The 13,441-nt window shown below is 32.7% G+C and overlaps 1 long non-coding RNA gene across 1 annotated transcript; it reads left to right on the top strand.

The window, feature by feature from the left end:
* Positions 1-12,398: 12,398 nt before the first annotated feature.
* On the top strand, positions 12,399-13,112 carry LOC127725680 (uncharacterized). The gene is made up of 2 exons (XR_007993103.1): positions 12,399-12,473; positions 12,971-13,112. It is a non-coding gene; the product is annotated as an uncharacterized LOC127725680 (long non-coding RNA).
* Positions 13,113-13,441: the final 329 nt, after the last annotated feature.

The raw sequence follows: 13,441 nt of genomic DNA, 5'->3' as shown, positions 1-13,441 counted from the left end.
AAATGGACAGATGGCAGGCCATGGTTGAAAGCACATCCAACCATGGTTTGACCATGGTTATCAATGGTTTGCGATGGTAACCATGGTCAACCATGGTTGCATTTTGACAGGCCAGGCCACAGACAGACTGGGAAATATTATGCCCCTCTATTATCATAGGTAGGGCATAATTTTTTTTATCTATTTTACAAGCATAGTAACTTTTGTCTTGAATTAATTTATCTTATTCCAAAGTCAACCTTCTTTATCAACTTAAGTACTAACAGCTTTGCAGACAAATTCAACACTTTCAATATTAGGAGCTCCATCCTTTCCAATCTAGAGAAAGATGAATTATAGCATGATTTCTGACAATTTTCACTTTAATTTGTCAGTTTATGTGGATTGGAAAATTTGAAATCTGCCCACTGGATACACCAATGTACACAGTGACAAGCAACATTTGTTTTAATGTCCAAGGTCTGGTTTCTTTTTTTTGAAAACCAGGACTTGCTCTTTTTGATGCAACTACAAACTGTAACATCATCATTTCCATAGAATGTTAATAATTTGTCCAATTTACATTTATCAGCAATCATTTAGAATATAACATCTAATTTCTTTATAATTTAAATTTCAGTGATTACGTCATCAAGAATATTTGATTAAATATTTAACTCGGCCGGTAGCACCTATTATTATCAACCTTTCAATTTACATACAAATCGATACGTAACAGTATAGCGTATCTTTTATTTGTTGTAAGAGGCACTGTATACTAAACGGGTAAAACTTGATTAATATGAAAACGGGCCTAAAGGAGCCATTTAAAAGCTTTATAGAATTAATTATTCAATGCAATGCTACACCGCATGAAGTGGATTGGCATTTAGCAAAGTTATCTTCTATGTAATATGCCGGCAGAAAAAATCTAAATGTCAAGAGTGTTCCTTTTATGGTAGACAATGACACAACATGGAACAAGGCAACATCTGTACTATATATCTATTCTGTTTACTCAGATCACTTCCACTCAATTACAACGTGCAGTATAAATCAGTGAGGATCTTATGAGTTAATGGAAATTAAATGTTCATATACTAGTTATTTCTGTTACACAGCTGCTTAATTCTAGAAAAATATACCATCATTTATCATATCAATAATTCATAAAACTTAAGTTATCTAATCTCTTTTTTCTCCTTCATTAAATCTTTGGATTTCTTACTCCTTTTAACTTTACTAAAAACTTTTTTTTTACACTTAGGTTTGGTCCTCTCAATTGCATGTACAAATGATTAAAAGGGTCAGAGACAGCAAACAAGTGACAAAAATAAACAAAGAACATCTATAGGGCAACATACAGTCTTTAATTAATAACAGATAGGTGTCTATACTCTATACAGTATGTCAAGCTGGTAATCAGAACTTAGCCATGACTTCCTGCATTCTAGGTAATCAAATTACTACCACCATCCAATCAAGGGAGAAAATACTTTTTAGCAATAATTTTAGTGACCTTGACATTCAAGTAAGAGATGCCAACCTTTATAGCAATAATGCTTTACAACATCAATCTTGACACTCAATACATTGTGTTCATCTAGTGGTAATGAACTGTATAACAAGAGTAAACATTATTGTAAAACAAAAGGAATACTGACCTTGACATTCAAGTAAGAGATGGCAACCTTTTTTGCAATACACCTGATCATAACCATATAACTGACAAGGTAACATAATTAAACTCTCAAGTGGACTAATTTTTCCAACAGACTGGTGGATATATAACTGTTCACTATAGGGCAACTACATCTATGCCATGAACCTAATTAGCCAGATTATCAAAAAGGATGACAAAATTCTTGTTTTGAAATTATTGCCAAAAGATGAAAAAATTTGGTTTGAAGTGATTAAATGTTGTCTGGCAATTCAATTAACACTGTAAATAAGTACTTTAACACAACTAGTCATTACTGAAGAGTACACAGGTGAACGGTATTCATCTGTATCGTTAAAAAGCATTTCCTTCATCTAGAAATTAGAAGATGATGCAAACGTTCTGATAATCCTCTCCTGTTACCAGCATGACAAGTAATCCCAATTAGATCTTATTATGCCATTAACCACTTGTCAGCTGGCAAGAATCTAAGCTGGACAATTATTTATTTTTCTAACAAAATTACATTAAATAGATCAATAGATCATTAAACTTCTGTTTTATTTAACCTTAGACTCTAGTTTAATGTACAGGAATGTATTGAATGTTTGTGGCTGAGTCAGCTTATATATACATTGTGCATATGTAGCCATGTGGACACCCTGAGGGAAAGTATGGTGTTACTGCCGTCTGGGAGGAGTCCAGAAGCACTCCTCATCACTATATTTCTAATCCTCTGTCCAGCCATTTTGGTGTAAATTACATGAATTTGACTAAACTTAGTGCAATTATAAGAGACAAGGTGTACAAAATTCATGCATGTTACATGATATAAAATGTAGCCATATTTGCAACATACTAAATATATATACAAGTTAAATTATAACCAAGTGTTATTGCCATAAAACAATTGGTAACCAAACATATTGTAGATGAAAGTAGCTGTGGCCTTTTTGCAACGACTATTTTTGAGAATTGGAAATTAAACCATTCAAAGAAAGACAATCCTATCTGTAACACTGAATTAATTCCACTGTAATCTGTCCAGTTCAGTCATTCTCCGATTTACTTAACAATCTAATTTCACTCTAAAAGAATTCTTACTGACTGTTGACAGGGCTAATAGCAACCAAATCAAGTGGAAAAAGCAGTTCAAAAATATCCCATAAATCAGAAAGATTCTGTAATAGTTCTTGGCTTAAAGTCAGTTTATAAATAAAGCCAATAAAATTCCTTTTTATTTTCATTTCATTATGTAAAGGTTAATTGCCTTATGACAAAAACATTCAACGCCCTACATTTCCTTCAAGAAATGTAATACTGACCTTGAATCACAAATCCTACATTTCCTTCAATCACAAATCCTACATTTCCTTCACCAAATGTAATATTGACCTTGAATCACAAATCCTACATTTCCTTCAATCACAAATCCTACATTTCCTTCACCAAATGTAATATTGACCTTGAATCACAAATCCTCATTTCCTTCACCAAATGTAATATTGACCTTGAATCACAAATCCTACATTTCCTTCACCAAATGTAATATTGACCTTGAATCACAAATCCTACATTTCCTTCACCAAATGTAATATTGACCTGATTATGGATCAAAATATCAAAAACATCATTAAATCTGGAATACAACTGTTGGCACACTATGAATAATGGGGGCACTGACATTATATTTGTAATTAATATTACTTACAATTGTAACCTATAAAGCTTTTAGTTTTAGCTAGCAGAATGAATTATAAAATTGAGAATGGAAATGGGGAATGTGTCAAAGAGACAACAACCCGACCATAGAACAGACAACAGCAGTACATAGTACATCTAAATTGAGAGATAAATATTTCTCGTTAGTATAATAATAAAATGCTCCGCAGGGCGCAGCTTGATACGACCGCAGAGGTCGAACCCTGAACAGTTGGGGGAAGTATGGACACAACATTCAAGCTTGATACAGCTTTGGATTTGGATTGTGATTAAATATTTGACACAGCATAGGTTTCTAACACAGATTGAATGTGGTCTAAGAACTTAAAAATTTTAAATTGGACATTCACCTATTATGGTCCAATATCCAAAATCTAAATACATGGTTAGATTCAGCATATCAAAGAACCCCAAGAATTCAATTTTTGATGAAATCAAACAAAGTTTAATTTTGGACCCTTTTGACCTCAATGTGGACAAAGTTGATAACGGGGCCCAAAAATCAAAAATCTAAATACATGGTTAGATTCAGCATATCAAAGAACCCCATATATTCAATTTTTGTTGAAATCAAACAAAGTTTAATTTTGGACCCCGATTTGGACCAACTTGAAAACTGGGCCCATAATCAAAAATCTAAATACATGTTTAGATTCAGCATATCAAAGAACCCTAAGAATTCAATTTTTGTTAAAATCAAACTAAGTTTAATTTTGGACCCCGATTTGGACCAACTTGAAAACTGGGCCCATAATCAAAAATCTAAATACATGTTTAGATTCAGCATATCAAAGAACCCTAAGAATTCAATTTTTGTTAAAATCAAACTAAGTTTAATTTTGGACCCTTTGGACCTTAATGTAGACCAATTTGAAAACGGAACCAAAATTTAAGAATCTAAATACACAGTTAGATTCGGCATATCAAAGAACCCCAATAATTCAATTTTTGATGAAATCAAACAAAGTTTAATTTTGGACCCTTTGGACCTCAATGTGGACCAATTTAAAAACAGGGCCCAAAATCCAAAAACTAAATACACGGTTAGATTCAGCATATTAAAGAACCCCATGAAATCAAGAATAAAACCCCATTGAAATTGGTCAAGAAATAAGCAATTTATAGGAAGTATCTTCTTTTGCACAATCCTGTGCTATTAAATATTTCTTGCTATTGCGCAATACTGTACAATTGACAATTTCTTGCTATTGCGCAATATTGTGCTATTGGATATTTCTTGCTATTGCGCAATACTGTGCAATTGAAGATTTCTTGCTATTGCGCAATACTGTACAATTGACAATTTCTTGCTATTGCGCAATATTGTGCTATTGGATATTTCTTGCTATTGCGCAATACTGTGCAATTGAAGATTTCTTGCTATTGCGCAATACTGTGCAATTGAAGATTTCTTGCTATTGTGCAATACTGTGCAATTGAAAATTTCTTGCTATTGCACAATACTTATTATATAATAATTTACACATCCTGTTTGGTGTGTATCTCCTACCATATCATTATTATTTGATTTTAAATATAAATCAGAAATAACCAACTTAAAATGGAAAATTTTAAAAGAAACAAAAAAGGAAAAAAAGAAAAAAAAGGAAAAAAAAATAAATCCCCCCCCAAAATTTTTTGAACCCCCATTATGATTCATCACCCCCAAACTCAATCCCAGCCTTCCCTTTGTGGTATGGTACCTTGCAGTACAATTTCAGAGAGATCCATACACTTGAACACAAGTTATTGTCTGGAAACTAGAAAAAAATGTGTTTTTTGGCCCCTTTTTGGCCCCAAATTCCTAAACATTTAGGGCAATTACCCCCAAACTCAAACCCAGCTTTCCCTTTGTGATATGGAACCTTGTAGTACAATTTCAGAAAGATCCATACACTTACACACAAGTTATTGTCATGAAACTAGAAAAATGCTTGTTTTTTGCCCCTTTTTTGGCCCCTAATTCCTAAAATTTGGAGGCAATTACCCCCAAAATCAATCCCAGCATTCCTTTAGTGATATGGAACCTTGTGGTACAATGTCAGAGAGATCCATACAATTACACACAAGTTATGTCTGGAAGTTACAAAAATGCTTATTTTTGGCCCCTTTTTGGCCCCTAATTCCTTTACTGTTATTACCATAACCCCCAAAATCAATCCCAACCTTCCTTTTGCGGTATTGAACCTTGTGGTAAAATTTCATAAAGATCCATTCACTTAAACTAAAGTTAGAGTGCGAAAACCAATGTGTCTTCGGACGACGCCGGACGACGACGACGACGACGACGACGACGACGACGCCAACGTCATACCAATATACGACCACAAAAATTTTTTTGCGGTCGTATAAAAACTGACTTGAGACTTGTACAGACTAATTTCAATTCTCCTATGTAGAGCATTAGGGTAAGGTTTACCAGACATATTGATCAAGTAAAAAATGTGATAAACATCTCATATACATGACAAATTATCTGTGTCAAAAATAGGATTTTACATATGGTTCATATTAGTTTTACAACAAGTCTATAACAACTAGTTACAGTAAACTTAACACTGACCCAAGACCGACAAGAATGCTAAGTCACATGTCAATGCTAAGTCACATGTCAAGAAGCTCTTTAACCTCCATACAATTTGAAGTGAGCTAAATAAATGTACATGTGCATATAGACAGCAACTGGACACAAGTCCTTCACTATTCAATACTTTCTCCATTATTAATATACAAATTTGTTCATTTTCTTAAAGCATTTTGAATTCATTTTTAAAATGATTTTCACTATTTGATTTAGAATTAATCAAGTTTCTTATGATTTAATAAATTCAATTTCAAGAATTTCTAACATAAACACAAACTGAGATATTTTACCTTCAATTAACAACATGTTTATAGTTATAATAAATATAAAGACATCATAACTATAAACAATTAACAGCTGACATTCATTTCATTAATTTTAGAAAGTTTTAAAATCAAAAACTGTTAAACCATGTACATATCAGTTCACATTAGAAACAATCATTTCTCAGATTGATTGCAAAAATTGAAAAATAAAGTATATAAGAAGGAAGTTCAATTTAAAAAAATTTTGGGGGCAAAATTTATTGAGTTCATCAAAATGAAAATATTTATTTTGGCATACTACAGGATTGACCCTGGCATGTGGAGTATGATTTACGTTCGATTACTTATTTCTTTTCTGAGGCTTTTGGCAAAGAAAGTGATAAAACCTACATATCTTTTTCTTATTTTTTAGCCTTTATTTACTTGCCCACATGTATAGTATTTTGGAAAGGAAGCAATGATATTTTTAATGTCATAAGGGAGATAACTCTAACATTCTTAGCACATATTTTTAATTGCAAATATAGATCTACAACTTGGGATATGATGTATGATGGATCTTCTTTAAAAAAGCCATAAAAAAATACAATACAAATTTTTCAAAGTCAAATTTTGTTATTTTCTAGTTTTTCAGAAACTTAAGAAAAAAACAGTCGCCTCAGCGTATGACAGTTTGGATTATACAGGTCCTGCCACTGAGTGGAAGACCTATAATGCTTTACAATCACTCTTATTAACCCCAGAAATCATTTATCTTGGTGAAGTCGTATTATCTAAGACTTTAATCAGGAATTCCAGACATATTACCCATAAAATTGTAATTATATGAAAAAACATTTATCATGAATTGATTCAGCTGAAAATATTGTACATTCAAAATAATTACTGACCAATAATAAAACAAAAAAAATACTGCAAAAGAATCTAGGTTGTGTTGTACACAATGATAAGAAAATCTTGAACGAGAAAATATTAGTAAAAAAAATTAGTGTTTTTTCTTTTTTGACAATCATGTTTGTTACGTTTTTAACCATTTCTTGGTAACATTCACATTTCTTTACATTTCGGTTAACCATGTTATACAGAGATTCTACCGTGTAGTTCTTGACTATATTAACAGCCTTAAACTATATTAACAGTGATGTCCTATTATTAATACACTTAAGAATACTGCTAAACAAAAAAGATAAAAAACACAAATCCAGATCTCAAAATATTGTACAAAATTTCTTGTAACTTCACTTAGAACTAATTACCTACTTTTCTGATTTCATTTGTTTCAATTTCAATCAGAGAAAAATTAATGACCACACATTGTCTATTGTTTGCAATAAATTACACATTAAAGGCAACCCTAGCAACAAAGACAATTCCTTGACAACTATTTTTTTAAATACGTCACTAAATATCTGCGCATGACAAGAAGTTCAAAATATAACCACAGAAAACCAATTATACAAGCTTAATACTTTTTCTACTATCCTTAACAAAACTTTTTATTAAAAACAAGAACATTATTTCTTACAATCGCCATGGTATTATTTGTGTTGTCTGCAAATTAAATGAAGCAGATGTTACCAGACTAGACTATGATTAGTCTTCACAAATTACTGTTTTATATATACAATAGTACAAACCACATCAGTGCTTTTTTTCTGTTTATATCTCAAGAGGGTATTTAGCGGGTTTTTGTGTTCTTTAAAATGCAGATCTGTCAGTATACTCTGCTCAATTTCCAGCAATTAAGAGCTTGGCAAATTTATGAAAAGATTTTCTATTCTATATGGCTGTTTATATAGATCTGAAGATTTTTTTTTATCTCTGCTTGTGTTGTTGGGTTGCTATATTATTTATGTATGCCCTGTTTCCTTTCATTTGCACAAATAATTTGTTAGCAGTATGAACTTATTTATAATAAAGAATTGAATTTGTCTATATTTTGTGTGCAGTGGTGTATATAAACTTATACTATGAACACAATCAGTGTTCACTATTGCATATATCAGACAGTATTACTTTCATCATACTGAATCAGATGGAAAGAGGAAATGGTTTTACAAGCCTCATTTTTCTGCACTCAGGCAATTTATATGTTGAGATGGAAGAGGGTTGAAATCTCAATATAATAGTATAACCCCACCCCATATGCCAGTGCCTGTCCCAAGTAAGAAACTTCATAAGAAGTAGTTTTTAGTTCTACCTGAAATGGTTTTTCATGTCATTTTGGGAATTGATATAAATGGCAGATCATTATAAATCAGTATAGACTATTTATTCTATTGAACTTTTATAGATTCTGGGGGATTTAGACTTTCAGTTTTTTTCTGGGGGATTTATACTGAGATTTTTCTTGATTCTATGGGAATTAGACTTTGAGCTGTTTCTAGATTCTGGAGGATTTAAACTTTGAGCTTTTTCAAGATTCTTGGGGATTTAGACTTTGAGCTTGATATTTTGTTGAGACACTTTGTTTTAAATGCTCAATCATAAAATGTTTGCTTAAAACAACAAATCTAGTATTTTGAGTGATTGACTTTTCAATCTTGAGTATGATATATAATAGTACTCAAAATTTGTATGGCTGTAAAGCCAGATGTCTTTATATTGTGTATAAGGCTTGCTTTGCTATTTATGTATACCGCACACATCCTTTTATTCATATAAATTTTTAATTTTTTTTACAATTTTCCAAGCCCCTTAAGGATTTATATAAAACACTATGTTAAAATCTAAATTCTTTCAATGAACCTTTTCTTGCACCATAAAAGCAAATAAAAGATTGCTTCAATGATCCCCTTTAATCAAGACAAATTCATTTTAAAACATAACAGTAAACAGAAATGTATACATCCAAGAGAGGGTTTATATTATAATCTATTTGAATTCTTTCAAATGATTCAGGGCAGACAGAAGATTCCATGAGTAATCCTAACTTAATGAAAGAATGTAATCCTTATCAGCACCTTCTAATTTTTATAAATTTGAAATCAATAGTTGAGAATTTTTTTAAATCCGATTTAAATTACATGCAAATCATTTTATCTTAAATTTTGTTTACCTTATTTTTGAAAATGATTTAAAAGTTTAAGGTTAAATGACAAATTAAATCTGTTTGTTGATATTCAGGAAAAGATAGATTGAACAAATGTTAAAACAATTCTCATCTTGATGAATACACAAGATCTTAAAAAACTTCTTCTTCAGATATTAAATTATGATTTATCAAAGATGAGCATGCATGTCAATATCCAATAGTTGTGTGCAATTGGTTTCTCCTCTTATGTTACTTGATTTTCTGAAGAACCTTTCATTCAAAAATAGATAATTGGAAAGAATTCCACCATTATTAGAAGGTGTACTGTGTTCAGACTTGAATGACGTCAATCAGTATATAGATTCATTTTCTGCTTGCCGGATGATTTACAAGAACCACGCTGCTATGATAGGTGAAGGAAATTAATTCAGCTAAATTCTGTTTAATATGAAAAATAAAGTCATTTTTTTTCTCTGAAGGATCCTCGTTAACATATTGAGAGAAAAACAATTTTATTGCTTGAATAATAATTAAAAACCATCCATCATTGAGTTCCTAGTAGATTTCAATATACCTCAAGATTTTCAGTATATTAAAATACAATCTCACAACAGTTTCATTTTCTAATACCATTTAGAAGTTTTGAATGATGTTGAGAGAGACCCAACTTTTGTTATCCATGAAAACCCTATAAATCCCTTTTAAAAAAAAAATTGATTATGAATCTTTTTAAAAAGTAGGAAATAAAAATATTTCTCATTTAAGATCATTTAACTTTATTATTATACAAGGAGCTTACCAACGATCTTCCTATTATCAACTAAATTAAAGAGACAACTGTATTGTATTTAAAGCTTTGCGGATGTCCATCCATAGTATTACTGTCGCAAATTTACTTTACCTGGCCACACGCAAATTTACTTTACCTGGCCACACGTAGCAGAGATATTGTGACAGTAAAACTACAGATAGACCGTCTGCAAAGCTTCAAATACAATACATTTATCTCTTTTCTAATGCAAAATAAACAAATCATTCAATTTAAGTGATAATTTTGTGTAAAAAAAATTTAAAGAAATTTTAAACGAAAATTCAGCGAAATGATGTTATCTTCTTTTGCACATAAAGAAGGTGACATCATAGGTATGTGTCAAACCTAAACACCAGATGATTTCTGGCTTCTTGTCCACCTCAGAATGTAATAAGATTTGATAAAAAGAAGATTTCTAGGTGCAAATTGTGAGGTTTTATTTGGCTGATTTTTGAAGAAATTGACTTCAAAATGTTGGCTTCCCATAGTTACATACAGGTATATATAGATTTGTACCTTGATTGTCATCCAATCAGAACCTGAGTGATTGATTCAAAATTATTGCATTAGAATTACTTATATGAGTTCTTTAACATATTCTTTGACCACAAAAAACATATATGAAACCAGTGCCATTTCTTTTTTTTTGTAATCAGGTCGTTAGAGAATTCAGCCTTGCTTGGAATACATTGACTAGGAGTAATTGTTTTTATAATAATTGCCACCTTCTCTGAAACTGTTAATGCCTTGGGGCTCTTTTTATAAGAAATATCAAGTTTCTTCAACCAATCCTCAAATTCAAATCATATTGAAATCACTATGCTTAGGCCAAAATTACTTTTGATAAGTGAAATTCAAAGTGTTTAAAGTCACAGATAAGGTCTCCAAAGAGGGAATTTACTGTAAAATTTGAAATATTATTTCTAACATTGATTATTTCTACAAATGTTACATGTAACACTGCCTTCCATTGACTATATTTGTTTACAATAATACAACCTTCAATATTAACACATTTGTCTCACATGTTACCTTTGTTGAACAGATATGATTTAATGTAAACCTATAATATTTTGTAATGTGATATATCCATTGTTTTGATGTTATAATCACATTATCAAAGATGTTGTATGCCTGTGCAATAAGTTTATATATATTAAATGTAAAGATAGTTTTCATTATGTTTAGAATTTTTCATGTAGAGATTTTTAGAAAATGGAGTAGAACTGAAAAATCCATGATGATGATGATGATGGATGACTGCTTAACATCCAGTGGCAAATTAATATGCATATTCAGGACGAGAACATCGGTTAAAGTATGAAAATTTACCCTGCTTTGTACAAGACTAACACGCTTAGCATGTTCAGAAGGTAACAGTCCGCAGGAAGACATGTCACCTTACCCAGACACATTTTTCTGACTCCGAGCTGACCAGTCTTTGCTCTTACTCCTTAATGTCACGTGCTTAGTGGAGAAGCAGCAAATACCAATTTTAAAGTATTTGGTTTGACAGGGACAGGGTTTGAACCCACGATCTCCCACACATGAGGCGAACACGCTTCCACAAGACCACAGAGGCAGTTGAAAAAACCCATGAAAAGAAACTACAAACTTAAACTAGAGGCTCTCAAGAGCCTGTGTTGCTCACCTGACTCTACTTTGGTTTTAGAAATCATGTAAAGATAGATAAAAATCATAACAGATACCCAAATATTGATTGAGGCCAAATTTAAAATTTTTTGATTAATATTGGTCCCGTTATTTAATAAAATATCCTGGTGGCCATCTTGAACAGTAAATCGGCAACAAAGTAGCAACACTTGGTCAGCACTTCATAAGGAACATTCATGCCATGTTTGGTTTCATTCCATTCAGTGGTACTCTAAAAGAAGACATTTGTATGTATTTCCCATAGGGTCCTATGTTAAACTAAGCCCCCCCCCTAGCGGCCATCTTGGATGATGGATCGACTGCAAAGTAACAACACTTGGTCAGCAACTCATAAGGAACATTCATGCCATGTTTGGTTCAATTCCATTCAGTGGTTCTCTAAAAGAAGACAATTGTATGTATTTCCCATAGGGTCCTATGTTAAACTAAGTCCCCCGCTGTCGGCCATCTTGGATGATGGATCGGCTGCAAAGTAACAACACTTGGTCAACATCTCATAAGGAACATTCATGCCATGTTTGGTTCCATTCCATTTATTGGTTCTCTAAAAGAAGACATTTTTATGTATTTCCCAAAGGGTCCTATGTAAAACTAAGTCCCCCGCTGGCGGCCATCTTGGATGATGGATCGGCTACAAAGTAACAACACTTGGTCAGCATCTCATAAGGAAGATTCATGCCATGTTTGGTTTCATTCCATTCAGTGGTTCACTAAAAGAAGACATTTGTATGTATTTCCCATAGGTCCTTTGTTAAACTAAGTCCCCTGCTGTCGGCCATCTTGGATGATGGACCGACTGCAAAGTAACAACACTTGGTCAGCACCTCATAAGGAACATTCATGCCATGTTTGGTTTCATTCCATTCAGTGGTTCTCTAAAAGAAGTCATTTGTATGTATTTCCCATAGGGTCCTATGTTAAACTAAGTCCTCTGCTGGCAGCCATCTTGGATGATGGATCGGCTACAAAGTAACAACACTTGGTCAGAACCTCATAAGGAACATTCATGCCATGTTTGGTTTCATTCCATTCAGTGGTTCTCTAAAAGAAGACATTTGTATGTATTTCCCATAGGGTCCTATGTTAAACTAAGTCCCCCGCTGGTGGCCATCTTGGATGATGGACTGACTGCAAAGTAACAACACTTGGTCAGCATCTCATAAGGAACATTCATGCCATGTTTGGTTCCATTCCATTCAGTGGTTCTCTAAAAGAAGACATTTTTATGTATTTCCCATAGGGTCCTATGTTAAACTAAGTCCCCCGCTGGCGGCCATCTTGGATGATGGATCAGCTACAAAGGAACAACACTTGGTCAGCACCTCATAAGGAACATTCATGCCATGATTGGTTTCATTCCATTCAGTGGTTCTCTAAAAGAAGACATTTGTATGTATTTCCCATAGGGTCCTATGTTAAACTAAGTTCCCTGATGGCGGCCATCTTGGATGATGGATCGGCTACAAAGTAACAACACTTGGTGAGCACCTCATAAGGAACATTCATGCCATGTTTGGTTTCATTCCATTCAGTGGTTCTCTAAAAGAAGTCATTTGTATGCATTTCCCATAGGGTCCTATGTTAAACTAAGTCCCCCGCTGGCGGCCATCTTGGATGATGGATCGGCTACAAAGTAACAACACTTGGTCAGCACCTCATAAGGAACATTCATGCCATGTTTGGTTTCATTCCATTCAGTGGTTCTCTAGAA

This window comes from Mytilus californianus, unplaced genomic scaffold (genome assembly GCF_021869535.1).
Source record: "Mytilus californianus isolate M0D057914Y unplaced genomic scaffold, xbMytCali1.0.p SCAF_15, whole genome shotgun sequence".
Lineage (NCBI taxonomy): Eukaryota > Metazoa > Mollusca > Bivalvia > Mytilida > Mytilidae > Mytilus > Mytilus californianus.
The sequence above is the reverse complement of the archived record's forward strand: the minus strand, read 5'-3'. Positions and strand labels throughout refer to the sequence as shown.